The sequence below is a fragment of the Monodon monoceros genome, unplaced genomic scaffold, assembly GCF_005190385.1.
Source record: "Monodon monoceros isolate NGI ecotype Baffin Bay Population unplaced genomic scaffold, NGI_Narwhal_1 Super_Scaffold_16, whole genome shotgun sequence".
NCBI classification, from domain to species: Eukaryota; Metazoa; Chordata; class Mammalia; order Artiodactyla; family Monodontidae; genus Monodon; species Monodon monoceros.
The window spans coordinates 80,245,139-80,270,855 of NW_021703772.1; positions in this window are offsets into that span (position 1 = coordinate 80,245,139).

Here is a 25,717-nt window from a genome sequence, read left to right on the forward strand (position 1 = left end):
ATTACAGATGATGCTAACAAAAGTTAAGGATGCATATTATAATCTCTAATGTCACCATAAATGAATGATGAAAGAATGTGTTAACAAGGCAACAGAGATAAAGAAATGGGAAAATACTACATTGACCCAAAAGATAACTAGAAAGGAGAAACTAGGCATGAATATTAGGTGTGACAAAGAGAAAACTCAAATATATCAACAAATACATTAAATGTAAATGAAGCACATATTCTAATTAAAAGGCAAAGACTATAAGAACAGATAACAAAAAACTATATGTTGCTTAGAAGAAACACATTTAATATAAGGAGACAAGTTGAAAGTAAAAGGATGGAAATAAAAAACCACATAAAATTACTTTCCCACCAAAAAAGAAACCCTAATGTAGCTATGTTAAAATCACAAGAAAAGAGAGGCTAAAGAAAGGTGATAGAGAGAATATATGATGTTGAAAGTGCCAACCTTCCCAGAAGATATAATTCTTAACGTGTATGCACCAATAGCGTAACAAAATACGTTAAGTAAAAACTGGCAGAATTAATAAAATTTGGCAAATTCACAAGTATGGTTGGAGATTTTAGTAAGCATTTCTCAGTAACTGTTAAAATAGACTAAAATAAATTAGGAAGGATATAAAATATCTGAATAACACAACTAATAAACTTTATCTAATTGACATATGTATAATAATACACACTTTTAAGAACATTCATTTTAATGCCCACAGAACATTTACAAAAATGTACATATAGACCATGCAGCTAGTCTTAAACTGCAAAGGACTGAAATCATACAGAGAATGTTCTCTTATCACAGTAGAATTAAAACTGAAATCAATAATAACATAAAAAGGTAACTAGAAAATGGCCAAATGTTTGGAAACTAAGCAATACATTTGTAAAGAATCCATGGGTCAAAGAAAGAAGTTGCAATGGAAATTAGAAAATGTTTTGAAGTGAAAAATAACTGAAATATGGCACATCAAAATTCACAGGGTATAACAAAAACCTGTGCTTGAAGGAAAATTTATAGTTTTATTTGTATATATTAGGAGAAAATGTAGGGCTAAAAATGCAGTAACACTTCTCAAGAAGTTAGAAGAGTAAATGTTATCCTGCCCTTTTTTATTTGCAAATGTTTCAAATCCTTGAGTTTTCAAACTAGAGCTTTCTAAATCCATGTATTCTTTGAAGAGACATCATTATTGTTGGATTTAGAATGCTGGGTGCCTCTAGGAGGAATTCACCATTAGTCAATTTAGAGGGTTTAATCAAAACCCCCAATTTGTACTTGAAATTGTTGCTGCCGTACTGTGAACCTGTTAACAGCATCTATATCTTAAAGGAGCTTTAATGTGGCTAAATTTTTGTAGTTTGGAATGCTATTGTAAGTATTAATACATATTTTTAAAGCTCTTATAAATCTGTAGATGAAAAGAGCAATATAAATGCAAAAGCTTGGTTTTTCAAACCATTTACAATGTTCAGAATAAAACAGAGAAGAGAAAAACTGAAATGTGAACTGAACCACAAAATTGGAGTGTTTACTTTTCTCTCTTCGTTTTTAAAACAAGCAAGACTCAGGAATAAAAGATAAGGGTTAGCTGTACAATTGGTTTTTCAACTCATGAATATTAGTTCTAAAAATAAGCTAACTGGCTGAAGAAAGACATAGGAAGCTCTTAAATAAGACAAGCAACTAACATTTCTCAAGCTTTATAATAATGAGAAAGTAGATATCAAATGGTCAAAAATTTTAATAGATTTCTTATTATTCATTCACTAACCCATTCATTCCACCATGCATTCATCCAAGAGATCTTTGTTAACTCTGGCAGGCACTGTGCTAAGTTCAGAAGATACAATGGTGAGCAGAGACGTGTTTTTTCCCTCTGGGTGCTCACAGTCCGGTAGGAGAGGATGGAATTAAAATAGTCAAATAAATAAACAAGTAACCACAGACTGAGATTCTGACTTATGAGAGAAAGGCACAGGGTTTTTTGTGAGCATATAACAGGAGATTTCATGTAGGAAGTAAGCGAAAGCTTCCCCTAGAAGGTCTTATGTGAGCTGCAGTATGTAAGATAGAGATTGGTTAATTAGGTCAGAGAAGTGAAGGGGAAGAGCCTTCTGGGCAGAGGAAATAACAAAAGCCAAGGCTTCTGGTTGATGCGAGGAACTGAATCAAGGCCAGTGTGGCTGAACAAAGAGCATGAGGGAAGAGTGTGAAAGGGGGAGAGCTGAATAGAGTGTGAAGGGGTGAGATGGAGCTGTGGAGGTCGGCAGAAACCTGATCCCAGGAGTCTCATAGGCCATCTTAAAGGTTTTGTCTTTCTCCTAATAGCAAAGCAAAGCTAGGAAGGGGTTTTAGCAGGGAAGTGACATGCTTAGTTCAGTAATTTTTTTATAATATCACTTCCCCTGTTGTAAGTAGTACAAATGGATTCCAGGAGACTGGTTGGGATTCCGCTGCATCGTATAAGTGAGAAGATGGTAGGTAGCTTGGAACAATGTTTGGAGGACATTGCCTCCCCCTGTCAGCCAAAGCCCTACGAGATCTGAGTCCATTTCCCTTTTCCAAATCTACTTTCAGTGATTCCTGCTCCTGCCGACCCAATATGCGCACTGTCACCTACACAAATCTTTCTTATTCTTTCTTCCACCTTTGGTCATGTTGCTCTTTGCTTCACAAATGTCACCTGCAGCTTTCACCTAAACTGCAACCATCTTACACACCAAGCTCAAAGTTGCATCTCCCTTTTCTTTAGGACATTCCCACCCCCAGCCAGGTCCTTCTGACCTGCCCTGCACACTCACCAACCATGCCCCATGGCCAAAGAAAGCTCTCAGGAGACTTTCAGAACTGACAGTGAGGAGCCACAGTGTGTGCTGGAAAAGTATGTTCCGGTAGGATGTGATAGGAGCACCTTCAAGCATCTGCCACACCCATTCTCATGCCTTTGTGTTGCACGTATTTCTACTTGTAATTCCTTTCTTCCAATTTTTATCTTCTAAAAAGCTTACGCACTCAGATATTTTCCCTCTCCACAAGAACTTTCCTAATTGCTCCAGCATAATGTGGTCTTTTCAGGTTGGACGTTCTGTGGGTTTTTTTTTGCATCCTATGTTACAGTCTGCCTTGGACTATGCTTATTTTCATGTTGGTTTCAATGATTGACTCTTGAGATTTGTGGTCCACACTTCTTTTTTCTTTTCTGCAGGGCCTAACACAGTGTTTTGCCCATAGTAAGTGCTCAATAAATACTGATTGGATTAAATTGTGTTCCATATTGAAAATGATTAAGCACAAAATGTATTTTTCTTCTCCACTGTGCAAGTGTTATAGTCAGCCTCTTGGGCAATGTTTGCTGGAACATCTCTTCTTTTTCTTTAATGAATTTTGATCTTACATCACATTTAAATGCCTTGGAGTTCCAAAAGACAAATATATCCTCATGTAATTTAAATGACAATCAGCAGGCTATTTTTTCCTAATTAACATACAGAATGCTGGTGGTCACAGCAGGTAACTGATGAGGCTAATCTGTCAATGTCCTGATAATTCTCTGCCTGATTGCTCCCAGTGCGGGAGGCTGCATAATCACAGAAACACCAAGCGATTTGATCAGGACCAGAATAGATCATCGACTGTCCTCAAGTGAGCTGGGTGTTGGCATTGGATGAGGTAAGTACGATATCTCAAGGGAACCCCTCAGGAAGAAATCAATATTGAGACTTCAAAATATTGTAGACAGGAGCTACAGGAAGCTTCTATGAGATGCAATCCTAGGAGTACTTGGTGTGGCGGAAAGAGAATTGATGCGATTAGTCATCATACTCTGTTAATTGGGACTCCAGCCAAAGGCATTCAAAAAGGTTTGAGGATCCTAACAGATGACACAGCCATTTGATTGCTTTGGCTTCCACGCTTCTCAACAGTTTTCTAAACAGTCTGAACTATTTATTAACCAACTGTTAACAAAAATATTCTCCAAACAAAAGGGAAATCATTGTCTCCATTATAGTATAGGGAGATAAACAGGTGGCAAGGCCTTAGAAGTGATTAAAGGACACAATATTTTTGACAATGACTTTTTTTTTTTTAATATATCTTCATTGGAGTATAATTGCTTCACAATGCTGTGTTAGTTTCTGTTGTACAACAAAGTGAATCAGCCATATGTATACATATATCCCCATATCCCCTCCTTCTTGAGCCTCCCTCCCACCCTCCCTATCCCACCCCTCTAGGTGGACACAAAGCACCGAGCTGATCTCCCTGGGCTATGCTGCTGCTTCCCACTAGCTAGCTATTCTACATTTGGTAGTGTATATATGTCCACGCCACTCTCACTTCACCCCAGCTTGCCCCTCCCCGCCCGCATGTCCTCAAGTCCATTCTCTATGTGTACAGCTTTACTCCTGCCCTGCCACTAGGTTCAACAGTACCTTTTTTTTTTTTTTAAGACTCCATATATATGTGTTAGCATACAGTATTTGTTTTTCTCTTTCTGACTTGCTTCACTCCGTATGACAGACTCAAGCTCCATCCACCTCACTGCTAATAAACTTTTAAAAACAAATTACGAACTTTTATTAAATAAAAATGCTGCACACATGTTGAAATTTATCCTTTAGTTTGATAGCACTTTTATATAAGTAACATTTACACAGTTAGGTAATCTACCTTGTGGGTTGAATATTCCCGAAGTTTGGAATACATGCCTTCCTCGCTCCAAGCCATTGCCTTCCCTGTTTGGTTCTTTGGAGTCAATTTTACTTTTAATTTAAAACCTTTCAGTAGCCAGGTTTCTCCTCTTCCTTATACGTTATGCTCACTGATTTATGACATCTAGAGAAGCAGAGGAGTAGAAGGAACGCAAAGGGGCACAGCGAAGTGCATACCTAATTGGTATTGTTGTATTGATCTGGCATCGGAGCTTTCTGAACTTGGTAAGTGTTGAAAACTAATTTGTTCTCTATGAAGTTCCTTTATGAGCTCTTTGTAAACCCCAATCTCTGAGGACCTCCAACCTGCTATTCCTTTGCTAAAGACTAACACATTTCTACCCTTCTGTTTCAAACTTTAAGAATCCAGCAATACCATCAGCTTCTCTCGACCGAAGTCCATTTGTTCTTCCTGATGGTCCTCGGAGTTAAGACTTCTTTTGCAATAAGCCGAGGGAAAACTCACATATTTCTCCCAACTAAGTCTGTAAGTGCGGTTATTTTCCAAAGTGTAGGACAATGAAGCCAGCCTCTCACTTTACCTATTTCTCACAGAAAGCAGAGCCCAGTACACAGTCTCTCTGCCAAAATGCATTAAGCTCTTCTAATGATTCCTTTTGACCAAGGGCTTGCAATTGCCCATCACTTACCCACTAAACTATGGCTTGATCAGACTTTGGTCAGGCTTCTCTCTTCCCTATATGCCCCTAAACTCTGGCTTGCCCTCCAAAACACTCCCCTAACAGCATCATTCTGAGAATCAGCTAATCACATAGAGAAACATTTCCTGTTAAACTTCCCTGATCATGCTATTTGCTTACCCTCACCACTTGCCCTGCTCCCCACAGAGTTCCTGCTAGTCCTGTTTACTAACCCCTATAAAAGAAAATCCTTTTTCTATTGAATTTTGAGACCCTCACACATCCTGAGGTCAGAACATTCTCCCGATTGCAAAAATTTCCAAATAAGGTCTCTCCCTACTTAAGTCTGAATTCGCTTTTATTTGACACCTTTAAATCTCTCTTGAATGGAGAGAAAGAAGGAAGTACTCATGTACTCCCACTCCTTACCTCCTTTTAGAGGAAGGGGAAAGGATCCGAAGTTCATCAACAGCTCTAACTACTTCTCTGAAAACTCCTCCAGTTATGCCGTGGATGTGAATGAAAGGTTAAGTTTTTCTGACACCCCTTTGTTAGCTCTGACTATAGTCCAGCACTTCCTTTGTAGTGTGATACCACATGTCTCTTGGTTTCATTTTAAAATGAATGTTTGGATGTTACAATTATAAATGCATTTGCTGGGAAAGAAAAACTTTTCCTTTACCTTCTTAGGTAGTGATTGGGGCCCCTCAAATTAACAGGAGAAAAGGTACACAACTTTCATTAATATTTACATGCATGGAGCTCACAGAAAATCAAAGACGCAGTTAGACTCACAGCTTAGACCCTTATTTGGGCTTCAGGGGTCAATACATTGTGAGGAAGTAACTAGGAAATATATGGGGGAACTAATGGAAGAGAAGCTCTATACTAGTAAGGTCTGTTTCTGCAAACTTCTCTTGGTGTTAATTCCCAATCTTCCGGGATGAGTCTGCTCTTCTCTCCCTGGTACTTGGGTGGGGGAGGGAGGGAAGGGGAGTTCCTTCCTCAAAGGGAAATTTATGCCTTCATTTTAGGTAAATAAAAGGAAAGCAGAGAACTCTTTCTGATCTGTTGGTTCTCAATTGCCTTTGGCTCAAAAGAATTCCTATGCCAAAGTGGCAAATTTGGGGGTGGCATATTCTGATTCCCTTCACATCCAACCTATAATTTCTTCAGAGGCTACTCTGAAAGATATTTAATATGCAGGGTGCATCACTGCTTTTCAAGGAAGGACTTGAAATGTATTTTTGGCTTAGTACATTGAAACCAAGTTATGATTTTAGAACTATGAGCTTTCTAGTTATGGGGCAGTACACGGGGCACACATTGGAATTAAATAACTATCTGAGAAAAAAACTGTGATTTTTTTCAGTTAAATCTTTGAAAACTACTAAGCATATGAACGCAAATTTCCCCATCATGTTGGATAGTGCATAATATTATATTAAGGAAAACATTTTAGCCAAGTAATGTATACCCATTTTGTAACATCCTTCTCAAGACTAAAATGTCCCACCTAGCTAGGCAAAGGGTGGGTCATATAGGGCCCTGAACCCCAAGGTGAGGAGTCAGCATTTTATTCCAAGTGGGATGGAAGGTTTTGGATGATTTCCAACAGGGAAGCCTCATAATTTGATTTACACTTTTAAAAGCTCCCTCTTGGCTGTTAGGTGGAGAAAGAACGCTAGAAGGACAAGAGCAGCACTTAGGTATCCAGTCTAGATAAAAGATGAGGCTATTTGGACACAGTGCAGCTACCAAGCAACTCAGAATCAATCTCTCAGGGACCAAGGCTGAAGACACTGTCAAGTCATACAAAGTGCATTTTCCACCTAAAATCAGCTAGAGTGTGCGTCCTTAAATAGGATGCATGTTTCCTGGTTTTCTGTCACCTTCTTTGCCTTCACAAGGCACATCTTCACCCATCTTCTCCACATATTACCCCCCATTCCTGCCCTAGTTGGGGTCACCTTGGTCTTTCCTCTCTCTTCAACAATATTAATCTTGGCAACTCAGAAGACATAAATTTTGGGTACCAAGTATACAAAAACGTTGGGTATAAAATGCCAATCATCCTTTTAACCTCAGAGAAATTAGGCTAATAATACTATCACTTAGTGGTCCCTGCTCTATTTGATACCAACTCTTCCTAGGTTAAAATTCTAGGTCCACTACTTATTAACTATGATCTTGGACACGTTGCTGAAATTCTCTGTGCCTCAATTTCCTTATATGTAAAACAGGAATGCTAACAGTACTTATCTCACATGATTGTTACAAAGATCTCATGAGTTGACATTTACAAAGTGCTTAGAACTCTACCTAACACATAATACATGCCACTTGGATGTTTGCTATTATCATCATTACCTACCTTTTAGAGCTGCATGAGAAATAGATAAATAATGCCTGAAAAGCACTCAGCACAGGGGCTCACACATACATGATGAGTATCCAATTAATGCTCAGCTATTATTACTTTGCTCAAATATGACACAAATCTCAGCAATGATCCATTGTTTATTTTTTTGCCTCCCTTGCTGTTTCTAATTTCTTTTTCAGCCCCTATGAGGTCATCTATGTCTGTGCCTGTGTCTGCAATGAGTATATTTAACCTCGGGGCCAAGACAGAAGATATCGGAGGAGAGGCAGAAGCCATTGGCTCATTTCCCAGTTTTTCTGCTTTATTAAAAAGAAAACGTACTTCTGCTAAGACCTAGGTACCATATTTTTGAGACTCCAGCTGAGGTAGATTAGTTGAATAGTTCATTAATTTTGGCACTTTTACATGAAATGAAGGCAGTTTTGGAAAGTGTGCCTTTGTCTGGGTTAATTAGTGAGAACATTGGGACCTTAGTACAGTTTTTGCTTCAGTAGTTCTTGTAATTATTTTTTTAGCTTCATGTTCTATATGAACTTTATTATAAAGATACTTTTCAATACCCATTCTGTGATATGGGTATATTAGTAGTGTTCAAGATATATCTGGAGGTAGGGGGAGTATAGGGGCTGTGTTTCTGGAAGAAGATAAAGAAACCAAAGAGACAGGGGTTGGGAGAAAGAGATGAGACTGTCTAAATAAGAAAGGACACGGGAAAGAGAGAAGAGCAGCAAAAGGAAGCACAATTAACAGCCGGTTCAATTTTGACATCTGACTACATGTATCCCAACCTCATTTTTATCATCTTAATGTTTATATTGTTACTGACATCCTTGACTTCTGTAACTTCTGCATGCCTCCTAAGGAACCTCTCCAATTATTTGAGTTTTTCACAGATATTTAAAGGTATCTGGCAGCAAGGTTAGGTTACAGGACAGCACACAAATGCTTAATAATGCAATGAGGAGTATAGAGGCTGGTGCTGCCCAAATCAGTTCAGAGTGCAATTTTTTTTCTCTTCCTCTTTGTTTCCACCAATTTGTTAGAACAAAATTGGCATCTGATGCCCAGATTAACATGTATACTGCCTCCTTTCTTCGGCTCTATAAAAATTACAGAACCCCTTCTCCCGCTCACGTCCCCATATTGTCTGATGCTCCAGGTTAAATTGTAGTGTGATGTGTAATCTACCTGGATAAGGGTAAGAGTCATTCTTCTGAGTTGTCTAGTGGTGGCTGTGCAAAATCATGGGAAGGTCAAGAGGAAGGCTGGAAAGTACCTGAAGAAGATAAAGTTTTATAAAACTATATAAGGTCAAAAGTAGTTTCTTTACTCCAGGACTATCTGGCTAGTTGGGGAATTAAGGTTTATAGAGTCACAAAATCTGTACTAGATAATTTACATAATTATTTTATCCATTCTTTCCTACAGCATTTTAAAGTAAGTATCAATAGCCCTGTTTTACAGATAGGAAAACTGAGGTTCAGAGAAGTGAAGTAACCAGCCTAAGGGGATGCTGCATGTTGGTGTATTTATAAAATTAAATATTCACGACAGGTTTGAGTCTAAGCTGTCTAAGATTATCCCTTGTACCCATCTTTCCACATGAGTGTGATCAGCAAAGTGATTCCTAGTCCCAAGCACTGGCTGCAGAGAGCTAGAACATATGTTATTTAGGTAGCATTACTCAGGCCGGTGGAATGCATCACAGAGAAAATGACATCACAGGTGTTCCTGTGTGTCACACACTCTGGCTATTTAAGTGTTTGTAACAGAATCCTACTCCAACAGGATTTTAGATGCATATGACAAAACAAACCTAATCTTGGCTGGACCCCAGAACTCCCTGACAGCTGAGGATGGAGGAGTTCTCCCCTAGGACCCTGGTGATGGACACTCTGCCCTGTCTTAGGATCCCTGAGGATCCTGAAGCAGAGGTTGCTCTTGATCCCAAGAGTCTCCACATCCTAAGTCTGACCACCCCAGATGGGAAAAATCGCTCTCTCACCAATCAATCAATCAATCAATCAATCTCTCTCATACACATACACACAAATGCACAAACACACACACATATCTTTCCTTCAAATCTCTCTTAAGGTTTCTTTCCTTCCTAAGAAAAGAGACTCCAAGAGACTCTCAAGAGACTCCAAGGAAGCTGGGACTGCTCCAGATCCACAGAACTATGTAGAGACATTTTCAGTTATCACAATGACTAATAGACACTTCTGGCCTTTACTCTCATTTACTTCCAGCATTCAAGATCAGAGATGTTCACGTCCCGCAGTGTGCAGGGCAGTCTGCACAACACAAAGTGTTCTTCCCAGAGCAACTGTCCCCCGGAAGAGCACTGCGCCAGTGTCTCCCTACCTTCCCTTCTTCCCACTTTTTTCTCAGCCGCCTCCCCTGCCGCCCCCACCCAACAGCTTATTCCAGCAAGTTTCCTGTGGAAGAAGAAGGGAAATGGATTAACCTATCACCCCGAGAAGACAACCCACTGTTCTGGGTTCTGACCTCTTTTGACCCAGGTTCTCTAGTTTCTTGGCTCACGGGGAACTTTGCTTTTTGCTCAGCTTGCTGAACACTCTTTATTGGCAGCTACTCCGAAGGCCCCCACTTGAAAATTTCAGCCCATGGGGTTGATTTTTGCTGCCAAAAACAGCAGTTGTTGAAGTCTGCTACATATTGCTGGGTCATCCATAAGGGTTCTGCCTTTCTTCCAATATGGAATACATTTGTTATGCCAAAGTCATGCCTACCCCCAGCATGGGAGTTGACAGGATTCCATTTCCTTCTAGCAGGGGGAGAACTGACCCCTATAAATTACATTCTTCAATAATGGCCTGGCCCAGAGAAATCTGGCATTACCCCACATCTTTCTCTTTCTAGATGAGGGGAAAGGGAGGGGGAAGGAGAGCAATCAGAAACAACTTCTCAGACTCTGACCTGAGTCCCTGAGTGGATGTGATGCTCCTTATTAAGATGTGGAAAACTGCCTGGGAAAAAATCTGGAGAGAGGAACATCAGGGTTTCAGCTTTGGCCTTGTTAAGTTTGAGAGCCTGTTAGACATCTAAATGGAGATGCTAAGATGGCAGTTTGGTCCATGGGTTAAGATTCCAGGGAGTGGCCAGGGTTGGAGAGATACATAGTTCTAAGTCCGGGGACTGGTGAAGATAACCTAAAGAAAGTACAAATACAGAAAGAAAAAAAAAAATAGACATCTCAGGACTAGATAGCTGCAAGGTTTAGAACCACTGAGTATGAAATCGTTACCAGGTTCTGAGTCTGGCAAATATTACTAACAGGCAGACTGTCTAGTTATGATGCTGAAATTAATGACTTGAGTGTCCGTTTTAGATACACCATTGCTTTTCCATAGCTGTGAAATGAAGAGTGAGATGTATATGATGGTGAGATTATGGATGATTTTTAATTTCTTCCTTGTCCTTTTCTATATTGTTCAAATTCTCTACAATGACCATTCAACAATTCTACAATGAGAAAAACACAATAAATATCTGAAATATTAACAGCCTATGAAAGGTGCACAGTGCACTGCAGCTAGTGACCATAAACTCATGCACACTCCACCACATGATGATGCGAACACCAGTGCGAGGGCGGGCATTTTTCCTGTAATGTTCACTGAATTATGTCTATAAACATTTATGTTTTTTAAAGATCTAGAATAATGATGCCTTGGTAAAAGTGGTATGACCAAGATGTCAGCATGATACTTTGGACATAATAAAAGCATATTTATTGAATAGACAAAAGGTCACAGCTAAAAGTCACCCTTCAAGAGCCTATTAGTTAGCTTGAGGTAGTTCACAAGCATGTTATTTATGTCTCTGTATATTTTTCAACTCTCCAAATGCAGAGAGATAGCAAAAATGTAATCAGGGAAATAATTCTTAGCCACAACTCACATTCCAAAGGAAAAAAAATAACAACAACAAAATACCCAAGCAAAACCATCAAACCACATCCTGGTAAAAACCTTTCATGTGTTGCTGGGGTATCGTCTGGTCCCTATCACTACCAGCTGTGACTTGCACACCCGGGAAAAGCCAGGCTGTAGCAAGAAGAGCAAAAATAAAAGGCCCGTGACAAGCCTTTGAAGTTGAGCATGCTTAGCAGCATTTGTAACTAAGGTGGCGACTAGAGAATTAAAGAAGGGACAGACAGGGTCAGCATAACATGCAGTCACCAGATCATACTAATAAAGATAGGAGGAGTCTTTTCAAATCCAGATAGGAATGGCAATTTTCAGATCTGTCACAAGAACTTTCTATTTTTCATTCAGTCCATGTGAATTAAAAGCCCACTTGCAGTAGTGTACATGTGGGTGCTTGGGGAGGTGGGACAACACAACTGAAGCACTTTATATCAAGTTGGGGAGAAATGTCTAAATACTCTGAAAATGATATCAGCAAACTTAATCCTAATACCAATTTATTAGCAGATGTATCCTAGAGCCCATTCTACAGAACAACAGCTCCTAGGGATATAAATGTGTGATCAAATAAGTTAATCAAGATAAGCTTCTTACAGCAGAACTTTTAAAACGTGCTGCAAGTCTCCCAGAAAGCGATAACAGAAGCGACATTTCCCTCAGTTCTTTATTTATGAAACCTTTTACCCAGAGCATCACAGAAGCATTGTGTTCCCAAAAACACACTTGCTAAATCCTTCCTAGCAGACATTAGGGTCACAGAGGATTAATCAGGAAGAACTTTGCAGAAGTTGGAGCAGAGTTTCTAAACAAAGAGGTAAATGATTTGATGGTTAAAGGAGAGGAAGGCATGTTAGAGTGAGGGACCATAAATGGCTCAAAAACTAAATTTGTTTCCAAGGGTGAGAACAAGCTATGTTCATGAAAGAGACATGGATTCCAAACTAGGTGTGGTTGAATGAGCTTTCTCTAAGAACTGCAGAAGTCCTAACAAATCAGGTAACTACAAAAGTCAACCAGCACTTTGAATTATAATTATTGTGAGGTCAATGAGAAAATGGTGGGTGAATCCTGAAGAATCCACTAATCTTATAGCATATCACAGAAGAGAATTCCTAAGTTGGCTTTTTAAAATTACTTTTTTGAATAATTCAAGAGTTGCCACAAATTTATAATGACCTAAATATTTCGAAGCTAGTGTATATTTAATTAGTTTTTATTAATTTGTCTCTTTTATAAGTTTTATTTGTCCCTTGGAAGGCTGTATGCTTTATAAGACAAGTTCACAGCACTAGGTAATGCATTTGCTCTTTCTAGAATTCAGAATTATCAACTTTAAGGCAGAAATCCTGCCAATTATAATCCTATCCTCACAAGACATCATCGAAATGCTGATTCATACTTGACTAAATAATCTGCATATTAATTACTCAATTCAATGTCAGAGTGTTCATTTTATATTGCTTTTTGAAGGGAGGGAAAGATAAGGAGATGCTAATGCTTCCAGGGCATTTCATTAACATGTACAATGCAGCAAAAATAAGTTACTTTTGCCCTTTAAATGAATTATGTAGAATAAATTTGTGAAAATAATAGTGAAACTGAAGGCTTCATCATTCGGCGCCAAAACTACATTTTTTTTTTTTTGCGGTACGCGGGCCTCTCACTGTTGTGGCCTCTCCTGTTGCGGAGCACAGGCTCCGGATGCGCAGGCTCAACGGCCATGGCTCATGGGCCCAGCCGCTCCGCGGCATGTGGGATCTTCCTGGACCGGGCCACGAACCCGCGTCCCCCGCATCGGCAGGCGGACTCTCAACCACTGCGCCACCAGGGAAGCCCCAAAACTACATTTTTAGTCTCCTCTCTTAAATGCTTTTGGTGGCTCAAATGTATACAAGTTATGTTACAGCTTCTCCAGTCTACACCCCTATGGTCTATGTCTCGCGTTCCTCACTTCATACCTCCTCTCACTAGTATGGTAGGTTTTAGTAAAGTCTGAGGCTACCTGACACGGTAGAAACTCATCCTGGACTTGGGCTCTGTTCACCTGCTGCGCTTCAGGTCTGCCCAAGCAAGTCTTATGTTAGAAAGTAAATCATGCTCCACCTAGTTAAATAGTGCTGTGTACAGCATCCGGCTGGTCAGAAGCGCTTAAACAGTAGCTGATGATGGTTATAATTATGACAAGGATGAAGCTCAGAATGAGAATGAAGTTGATGCTGTTGCTTTCTGGTGACATGGAGGGGCAGTATTCACTGAAGTTTCTCACCATGACATCAAGAAATCCCTTGGAACCAGAACTCAAGCCGCACTCCCTTCTAGGGCTCAGGCACATCTGGGTATAGCAAGATAATCTGACGGCCCAAAAGTTTTCTGGATGGAGGCTGCAAAGTCTACTTGTAGGAAGCTTACGCTAAGGGAAAAGGTGAAGGTGAGCTGATCCTATTACAAAGGCTTAGGTATCAGAATGTAGTAGGGATACTGGGTACACTGTGGTAAACACATTTCCAACTTGTCCCTGCCCTAGCCTCCTGGACATAAATATATAAGCCAAGAAAGTGAGATGGATCTATAATTGCTAATTAAAATAATTATTTCTACTAAATTGTATAATACATCTGTTGTGGGGCTTCGCTGGTGGCGCAGTGGTTGAGAGTCCACCTGCCGATGCAGGGGACATGGGTTCGTGCCCCAGTCTGGGAAGCGGAGCAGCTGGGCCTGTGAGCCATGGCCGCTGAGCCTGTGCATCCGGAGCCTGTGCTCCACGACGGGAGAGGCCACAACAGTATCGCAAAAAAAAAAAAAAGGACAACCTGGAAGAAATGGACAAATTCTTAGAAAAGCACAACCTTCTGAGACTGAACCAGGAAGAAATAGAAAATATAAACACACCAATCACAAGCACTGAAATTAAGACTGTGATTAAATATCTTCCAACAAACAAAAGTCCAGGACCAGATGGCTTCACAGGCAAATTCTATCAATAATTTAGAAAAGAGCTAAAACCTATCCTTCTCAAACTCTTCCAAAATATAGCAGAGGGAGGAACACTCCCTAACTCATTTTACAAGGCGACCATCACCCTGATACCAAAACCAGACGAAGATGTCACAAAGAAAGAAAACTACGGGCCAATATCACTGATTAACATAGATGCAAAAATCCTCAACAAAATACTACCAAACAGAATCCAACAGCACATTAAAAGGATCACACACCATGATCAAGTGGGGTTTATCCCAGGAATGCAAGAATTCTTCAATATATGCAAATCAATAATGTGATACACCACATTAACAAATTAAGGAATAAAAACCATATGATCATCTCAATAGATGCAGAAAAAGCTTTTGACAAAATTCAACACCCATTTATGACAAAAAAACCCTCCAGAAAATAGGCACAGAGGGAACCTATCTCAAGATAATAAAGGCCATATATGACAAACCCACAGCCAACATCATACTCACCATTTCTTCTAAGATCAGGAACAAGACAAGGTTGTCCACTCTCACCACTATTATTCAACATAGTTTTGGAAGTCCTAGCCACAGCAATCCAAGAAGAAAAAGAAATAAAAGGAATCCAAATCAGAAAAGAAGTAAAGCTGTCACTTGCTTTGACATGCAGATGACATGATACTATACATAGAGAATCCTAAAGATGCTACCAGAAAACTACAAGAGCCAATCAATGAATCTGGTAAAGTAACAGGATACAAAATTAATGCACAGAAATCTCTGGCATTCCTATATACTAATGATGAAAAATCTGAAAGAGAAATTAAGGAAACATGCTCATGTACCATTCTGCAATAAAAAGAATAAAATACCTAGGAATAAACCTACCTAAGGAGACAAAAGACCTGTATGCAGAAAACTATAAGACACTGATGAAAGAAATTAAAGATGATACAAACAGATGGAGAGATATATCATGTTCTTTGATTGGAAGAATCAACATTGTGAAAATGACTACATTACGCAAAGCAATCCCCAGGTTCAATGCAATCCCTATCAAACTACCAATGGCATTTTTCACAGAACTAGACCAAAAATTTCACAATTTGTATGGAAACACAAAAGACCCCAAACAGCCAAAGCAATCTTGAGAAAGAAAAATGGAGCTGGAGAAATCAGGCTCCTGGACCTCAGACTACACTACAAAGCTACAGTAATCAAGACAGTTTGGTACTGGCACAAAAACAGAAATATAGATCAATGGAACAGGATAGAATGCCCAGAGATAAGCCCATGCACATATGGTCACCTTATTTTTGATAAAGGAGGTAAGAATACACAATGGAGAAAAGACAGCCTCTTCAATAAGTGGTGCTGGGAAAACTAAAGAGCTACATGTAAGAGAATGAAATTAGAATACCTCCTAACACCATACACAAAAATAAACTCAAAATGGATTAAAGGCCTAAATGTAAGGCCAGACACTATAAAACTCTTAGAGGAAAATATAGGCAGAACACTCTATGGCATAAATCACAGCAAGATCCTTTTTGACCCACTTCCTAGAGAAATGGAAATAAAAATAAACAAATGGGACCTAATGAAACTTAAAAGCTTTTGCACACCAAAGGAAACCATAAACAAGACCAAAAGACAACCCTCAGAATGGGAGAAAATATTTGCAAATGAAGCAACTAACAAAGGGTTAATCTCCAAAATTTACAAGCAGCTCATGCAGCTCAATATCAAAAAAACAAGCAACCCAATCCAAAAATGGGCAGAAGGGCTTCCCTGGTGGCGCAATGGTTGAGAGTCCACCTGCCGATGCAGCAGACACGGGTTCGTGCCCTGGTCCGGGAGGATCCCGCATGCCACAGGGCGGCTGGGCCCGTGAGCCATGGCCACTGAGCCTGCGCGTCCGGAGCCTGTGCTCCACAACGGGAGAGGCCACAACAGTGAGAGGCCCGAGTACTGCAAAAAAACAAAAATGGGCAGAAGACCTAAATAGACATTCCTCCAAAGAAAATATACAGATTGCCAGCAAACACATGAAAGAATGCTCAACATCACTAATCGTTAGAGAAACGCAAATGAAAAACATAATGAGGTATCACCCTACACTGGTCAGAATGCCCATCATCCAAAAATCTAGAAACAATAAATGCTGGGGAGGGTGTGGAGAAAAGGGAACCCTCTTGCACTGTTGGTGGGAATGTAAATTGATACAGCCACTATGGAGAACAGTATGGAGCTTCCTTAAGAAACTATAAATAGAACTACGATACGACCCAACAATCCCACTACTGGGCATATATCCTGAGAAAACCATAATTCAAAAAGAGTCATGTAACACAATTTTCATTGCAGCTCTATTTACAATAGCCAGGACATGGGTGCAACCTAAGTGTCCATCAACAGATGAAGAGATAAAGAAGATGTAGCACACATATGCAATGGAATATTACTCAGCCATAAAAAGAAAAGAAATTGAGTTATTTGTAGTGAGGTGTCTGTCATACAGAGTGAAGTAAGTCAGAAAGAGAAAACAAATACTGTATACTAACACATATATATGGAATCTAAAAAAAAAAAAATGGTTCTGAAGAACGTAGGGGCAGGACAGGAATAAATACACAGACGTAGAGAATGGACTTCAGGACATGGGGAGGGGGAAGGGTAAGCTGGGACGAAGTGAGAGAGTGGCATGGACATAAAAACATTACCAAATGTAATACAGATAGCTAGTGGGAAGCAGCCACAAAGCACAGGGAGATCAGCTCAGTGCTTTGTGACCACCTAGAGGAGTGGGATAGGGAGGGTGAGAGGGAGACTCAAGAGGGAGGAGATGTGGGAATATATGTATAGCTGATTCACTTTGTTCTGAAGCAGAAACTAACACACCATTGTAAAGCACTTATACTCCAATAAAGATGTTAATATATATATATACACACACACACATATATATACTAAATTTCTTGTTTTCTTTCATTTTTCAAACATAAGAGCAAAGCATGGGAGGTGGAGTGATCATTTTGGGCCAGAAAGCAAGATGGGAGAAGAAAAGCAGAGAGGGAGAGAGGCAGCCTAGGGGTCAATGAGCACCTGCCTTGTATTAGGTTCTTGGCTGGATTTCTTTCATGGCCACTGTTTTAGTTGATTCTCAGACAAACAAACAAACAAACCTGAGTCAAGTATTACTATCACCATTTTACAGCAAATAGTTGCAGAGGGATAAAAGTAACTTGTCCAAGATCACATAACTTCTAAGTGTTAGTGCAAAAATTTGAATCAAGGTCAATATGACATCAAAGTCCATGCCTGCACCCCCAAGTATGAGCAAGTCACCCTGCTAGGAAAGACATTAAAATTCCTACTCCTATTTCTTTTGCACTTATGCTTGTCAGTAGGACCATTTTAGTCCAGATCAAGTAGCGACATACCATACACGGTTCACAAAGTATCCGAGGGAAGAGGGGCTGTGGAAGATGACAGTGGGATGACCGTGGCCTCCTCACTCATTCATTAGCTTATACTGTATTATAATCTGCTATCCTTTATAGGGTCTGGATAAGTCACTTACATTGTGATGACACAATAGGTTCTGACTCAAAGTCAGGCCCAAAAAAAAATTATCAAGCCTATTTGAGGTATGGATTGATATCTAACATTATAAATACTGCCTTAGAGTGTGTTACATTTTTGCATATACTGTGCTTTTGAGGGTGTTTTTTCTAGTTATGCATATTATTAAAACCAGGTATGTCTACTTAGAAGCCAATTTGTGAATCACTGTTTCAAATTTTAAATAAATAATTTCAAAAATAACAGAATGTTTGTAATAGGTTGTAATATTTGTAATATTTAGTATAAAATATTTGTATTAATAAAGTTTAGTACTAATAAGTTTAGTACTTCATGTGGAACAAAATGATTTTGTCATTAATGAATATACAGTTTTTAAATATTGTGTGTTACATCATTACCTCAACTTTAAACTCTTCTCTTTTGGAGTAAATGGACATGATATATTAATTCAGTGGCATGTGTATGTAATTTATGAACAAATAAATTTATTTTTATTGAAGATCCATGTTTAAAAAGTCTAATAGGGTATGTGATCAAAAAAATTTTTTGCTGGGTGCTATGAATATTGTGTGGTATATAAAAAGTTTTTGAAAAAAAAAAATATATATATTTTTTTGTGGTACGTGGGCCTCTCACTGTCGTGGCCTCTCCCGTTGCGGAGCACAGGCTCCGGACGCGCAGGCTCAGCAGCCATGGCTCACGGGCCCAGGTGCTCCGCAGCATGTGGGATCTTCCCGCACCGGTGCACGAACCCGTGTCCCCTGCATCGACAGGCGGACTCTCAACCACTGCGCCACCAGGGAAGCCCGAAAAATATTTTTAACGAATAAATAAAAGAATAAACACCAAACAGGTAGGAGGTAAACGTCATACAGTAAGGGATGTTTGGGGAACAAAAAGAAAGGGAGATGCATTAATTTTAATAACAAGATTGAAGCCCTCAGAGGATGACCATACATCTCCTTTAGCCTTGGCGTGTGCTTGTTACCGTGACATCTCTTCCAGAGGGCACCCCTGTCACTCTCAAAGTGACGGTTTAGGTGATAAATTTTGTGGTCACCTTAATTATACAGAAAACTTTAAATTTTCAACTTCTTCATCTCACCCTATTTCTCTCACTTGCTTGCCTTTCTACCCATGATTCAAAAATATATTTGTCTTTTATATTCATGGCCAGCCCTGTCATCTGTATCCAATAGCCTCTAGGCTATGACAAGTTCATGTCATGATCTTCCTTCCTAGCTAAATACATCATAGGTGGGAATTCCCTGGTGGTCCAGTGGTTAGGACTTGGCGCTTTCACTGCCTTGGGCCTGGGTTCAATCTCTTGTCGGGGAACTAGGATCCCAGAAGTCATGTGGCGCAGCAAAAAAAAAAAAAAAAAATCTTAGGTGCCTTCTTCCCCTGCCTATAAACATAGTTAAGTCTTGTAAAAATCTAAAATACAAAATATATATATATAGAGAGAGAGAGACCAACCTCTCTTTGAACATTTTTTCCTGCTTTATTTTATTTTGAAAATTCCCCAAAAGGACGTTCTTACTTGCTACATCTATCTCCTTCTACACCCAACACATTACTGACATTATTTCTTAAAGCTTCCCAATGACAATGCCAGTTCACATACCCTGTTCTCTACTTTTGCCTGCAGAAAGTTAATGAGAGCTTCATTAGAGGTTTAAACAGGTATCCCAGCTCTTTAACCAAAGAATGGTCCTCCTATAGCTACTCAGCCAAGTGCAATGAATTGGTGACCTTCATACGGCCACAATCACATCCACCTCCCACTCAAAGGTGTTTTTAGCCCCCTCCCTCTGTATATTTACCTGAATGTTTGGAATTACTGACCAGATCTGACAATCTTAAAGGCTTCTATTATTTTAGTATATTTCAGGACACTGCAGGGTATAGTATAAATGCTCTGGAATTTCAAATCTGAAAGATCTGATTGTGCATTCTGGTTCTGTCCCACAATATTGCTTGGTGACCTCACCCAAGTCATTAGCTTTTCTGAATCTGATTTCATTGTCTATCAGATGGAATTGATGACACCTCACTCACGGGCTGATCATCACTAAGAGTTACTAAAGACTATGTTCATATGGACACTGGTTCATGTTTGTTTGCTTGTTTGCTTGTTTTTTGTAGTTAAAGATTTCAACTGCCTTAAATGGCACAATTCATTGAGATGCCTGTGCTTTAATCCACATTAACTTAATAGAATCAAAAGCGCTGCAAGAGTCACTGGTGATGCAATATGTACTTTCCACATACTTGAGTCTAGTCTTTAGGGCAATGACACCATCTGTTTCTATGAGAACTCAAGAGAAATAAACGTACTAAGAAACTTTCTGGACAGTGCCCAAGATCTGACTTATTTTCCTATAGTTTATGCTGAATATTTTTTTTCTAATTCCATTTATATAATATGTAAATAAAAGGAAGAAAGGTATGAAAGAACGTAAGGGAAGAATGTAACATAAGAATTCTGGCGCTACCACTAAGTGCCTGATGAAGGAGCTAGAGTCCAGCCTGAGAAGAGATCCATCAAGCCTCCCTCAGAGCCGCAGGCAAGAGATGCTTAGTGGCTGGTGGGGGAGGGGTTGTGAAGAGCCTTCAGGGAACCCCTAAGAATCAGAGTTCACTTTCAACACCTGCCAAGCCCATGGAACACGGACACCCTGCACAGAAGTGCACACTGGTAAACAGTGCTCCCTCTTCCTTCTCACCTCCTGCACCTCCCAAACTACACAGGAATACAGAGGGGGAAGAAGAGGAGAGTTTAGAAAACCAGCTGAACACTCCACGCTTCCTCAATCATAGACTTTCCACCTACAACCTGCACAATCCCAAAACTGGAGAAAAAAGAGTCACCTCAACTTAAAATCAAGTTGGAAGTTTTGATAATTATATGAGATTGGATATTATACTTACTTATCTGAGTGTGTGTTTTATGCCTGGTCACCAAGAGTGACCAGAAAAATCAAGGGACGGCCTAAGTTTTCACCCAGGGGCAGGGCTGCCTCAAAATAAATGAAGAGTCAACAAGAGGCAAAAATAAAATTTGTGTAACTAGTTCAGCAACCTCAGTTATTCCTCTCACTGAGACACTGGTACTAGGCTGTCCCCCAAGCTGCAGGTGCACACCTTAAGTGCAAAGCTGACACGACAAAGCCTTAGGCTTGAGAAGCCCACTGTAATGGTCAACACTGTAAGCCAAGGCATGACAGAGGAATCGTGGTCTGCTATGTTGACTGGAACTTAGAGTGTAACAGGAGGAAGAACTGAAAGTGAGTTTAGGACAGGGATTCCAGGAGAAGGGGCAAAGACAAAGGATGTTACAATTGGCTTTAAAGACTTCAACTACCAAGAGGCCCCACATTTACACTGCCTTGCAATAGCCCTCGGTGCATAATCCAAACCTCTGTCCTTCCACTGCCAAGCACACATTTGTTGATAAGCAGCACTGACACTGACAGTAGCTAGAGAGAGCAAAGAACTCTTTCTTCAGTTATGGTCTGAGGAGTTAAAATTTTTATCTCAACTTGGTTCTTTGAAGAGCAGGAGGACATGTTACTGAGGTTTCCATCCTCTGATAAAAGATCAGGCAACTATAGACATGAAGTTAGCCTCCAGCTCAGAGGGACTGTATGCAGTGATTTATAGGCAGAATTCCTAGGGTGGGGGGAAGGCAAGAGCCTCAGTGCTGTAGACCAAGGAAACAATGCTTTATAATCTACTGAACAAATGATAAGTCAAATGACAGAAAACATAGAACTGCAGAGATAAAAGCACATTCCCTGGGGCCAGGAAACTGTAGAGCATTTATCCAGGAAGCTTAAAATGAGAGAATTTCCCTGAGCCCATTCCCTATATATTTATCTTTCTTGTTCTCATTTTTCTGTCTTCATTTCTCATTTCCTGTTATCTTACTGACATTTTTTTAACAATCAATCTATATGGAGGTAAGTCAGCATTTTAAATAAATTAAATCCATATATATTAGTTCAAATATTACAAAATTATAGTTGTCTCTAAATAGTGCTAAAGATTCAACACTTTCTACCTGAAAACAAAACAAACAAAAAAATCCTTAATCCATAAAGCCTTAAAAAACCAAAATACAGAAAGCATGGTATGAAAACCAATTTTAACATAGTAGCTAAGAATAAGTCATTCTGATTTTAACTTTTGTTTCTGAGAAACTTCCACTTTCCACATTTCTTTATAAAATGGAAAGTACTGTTTTCCTCCTCATTAAGTTTACTGTACTTAATGAAATCAATAATGGTGACTTTCAGTTTTAAAATTCAATGAATATCAATCAACACCTGTTTCCTTAAACCCCCTCCTTATATTCATTTTGCAAGTTTTCATATTTGCAACACAGGCAATGAGTCATAGTTATGCAATGATTTCTAGTTTTCAAAAGATATGAATCTACTTGGGATATAAGATACCTTAGCCTACCCTAAACAACCATTCTTAAACACCATTGTTTTGGTCATTTTTCCTAAGTGATGACTAAAAACAATTCTTTGACTTTTGAAATTCAATCTAATTTGATTATTGTCATAGTTGATTATATTTAAAAATTCACCTCAAATTGTTGCTGAGCATTTCTATTTGGGAGAGCCTGTACTAATGGCTTTACATGCAGTAGCTCATGCTACTCTCCCAACCATCCTATGAGAGTGGTATATTTGCATATAAAATGATCCTCGGACAGGGACAGAAGACCCTCAGCATCCACCATCCTGGAAAAGAATGAAATGTGAAGTGGTGGGCGATCCTGGGGCAGAGTCCAGCAGGGCCCAGCTGCCCTCACAGAGAAGCCCAGCCGCTCCCCACAGCCTGATTCTGGAAGGCAGTCTGTGTGGTCAGAGCAGCTGTGGAGCTTGCAAATGGTCCCTTGGTGCTGGCATCAAGGCCCCGAAGAAAGGCTAACTCACTTGTTAGCAATATCCTTCCTGTCCTCCCTGCTGTTAAGGCAAACACTTGTGTTTCTTTGCTGAGGACATTTCTTTCCCTCACATCCTAGTATTCCAGAGTTCAAGCTGACCTCTTTTATAGTTGGTCATTCGGCAACACTTAGAAAAATTCCTGAGCTTAAATAAAATGTACTTAATGCAGTTAGCATGACCCCTTCAAAACATGTGAAGACGTAAGCTTTGTTTTATTAACTGTTATGGGTTGAATTATGTCCCCCCCAAAGATATGTTGAAGTCCTAACCACAGAATGTACTAACCATAGAAAGTACCACGGAATGTGACTTTATTTAGAAAGAGGGTCTTTACAGAGGTAACCAATTTAATACGAGGGCATGAGGGTGGGTCCTGATCCAATATGATTAGTATTCATGTAAAAGGGGAAATTTGGACACAGAGAGCATAACTGAGCAGGACCCTATGGGGCCTTCCTGGGACAGACCCCTCCCCCGCCCCATGTCCTCTGCTTACCTCTTCTTTGTAGAAAAGCTGTAGTCTCCCAGGCCTCCCCAGAGTCACAAAAGCCTGGCTCAAGAATTAATGACTGAAAAGATGTGAACATATAGTGACAAATCTAGCAGTTGAGCCCAGAGAACTGGTAAGAATTTAAACAGCAAATCAATCATATGGCAGTCACAGAATCTTACTTCTGCGTTAGTACTTCGTCGCCACCCCCCCCAACAAGTACCTAGATAACAGAATCTGATGCACAATTCCTGAGTTGTTTTACAGAAGCTGAAACTCCCACCAAATGGAAGAAGTTAACTACTTGATGACCATGAGCAAGCAGCCCCCAGACCTACTGGAGCCTGAGGATTGATAATGTTAACACCTGTGACAAAGCTTCCTTGAAACCGTCAGGGAATTCACGTCTTTTGAGCATAAGCCACCTCCTTTCTCCTTGTTCTCAGACACCTTGATTTCAGGCTCTGAGCTTTCAGAACTGTGAAACGATAAGTCTCTGTTGCTTTAAGCCACCTGCTTTGTGTTACTTTGTTAAGGCAGCCCTAGCAAACTAACAGATTAACCAAACTTCTTTCTGGTTTCCTGTACCCCCTACTATTGGTGAGTTTGACTAGCTGCACCTAAATAGCTGTTCTGATAGTCTCTTTTATTCAATTATCTTTTCTTGGCCTCAGAGATGGAATTTAATCTTAGTTCCATTGCTGCTGCAAATGAAGCTGTAAAAAAAGAGAGTTCCACTATCAAAGAAGGTCCTCACTTTACGTTGCAAGAGCTAAGGAAGTTTAGTGATCAGATCCACAGATTCTGGCTCATATACTGCCTTGGCATTGCAGCTTTAGCACAAAAGGCAATTCTCCCTCCCCCACCCTCCAAATGAATGAGGGTTTAAATGACAAAAGACTTATCATTATTTGCTTGACAGCTCAGCCTCTGCCAGTACCATCTTGTATCCACAGATCTGCTTGTCACTACATCCAGAGGAGAACTGGGGATATCTCTAGGCTTCAGGGATGCTTCCAGCAGCCATAAGATCCAGCTCCACATTGTAACCCATATGCCCGTAGGCATGCCCGTGTTCCCAGCTACATACAAACCTAAGTGAATTCATGATGTGGAGCCCTCTTCCCATCCTTTCTAATAACACTGGTGAAAATGTGATCTTCTGTGGGATAGAGGATGAAACCAATCTTGTATCCTTTCATTACAGTGAGGTTTTTATAATTTTCTGATTATTTCAATATCTTCTTCTGGGTCAAAGTACTTATTGTAAGACCTCTCATGGAATGCTATCAAACCATTCATGTATTCATCTGTTTATTAACTAAGCAGACATTATTACATAAAATAAACAGCAACCATTTATCAAGCGCTTACTACATGCCAGGCGCTGTGCTAAGTGCTTTACTTTATCATTTTTACACCTAATAACTACATATGGTACATACTATTATTACCCCATTTAACGGACAGTGACATTCACCAGCTCAAAGGTCCATATCCAAGTTCATAGAATCAATACTTAAAAACCAAATCTCTGACTTCAGAGTCCACACTCCTAACTACTCAGCTATTCTGCTTCTATAAAGTGCTCATGTGGTGTCAGCCACTGTGCTAAAAACAGGGAAGAACAAGATTTTACTATTAATGGCTATGTTCCTTGTGGCCAAGGAGCTCACAAGGAAGCAAAAATGGTAAATAAGCATCTCATAATCATTGAGTCTGATAATGCCCAAAATGTAATTGTTTATGCTGCTATAGCTCACATCAAAATCTCTTAATACACAGTGTCAAGGAATCTCTCTATATAGTATTTGTTTAAAACAAGGATCTTCAGAAGGACTATTCTAAATGAAGGACAGGAAATAAGATAATTAAAATATGTACATATGCTGACTTAAAACTCAAATTGAAATATCTAGAAGGCCAGCAGATGAACCCTGTCTTGGCAAACCTAGGAAACAGTCATAAAATCATAAAGAGAGTGTGATGTGAAAGGCCTCCCCTTTCTCTC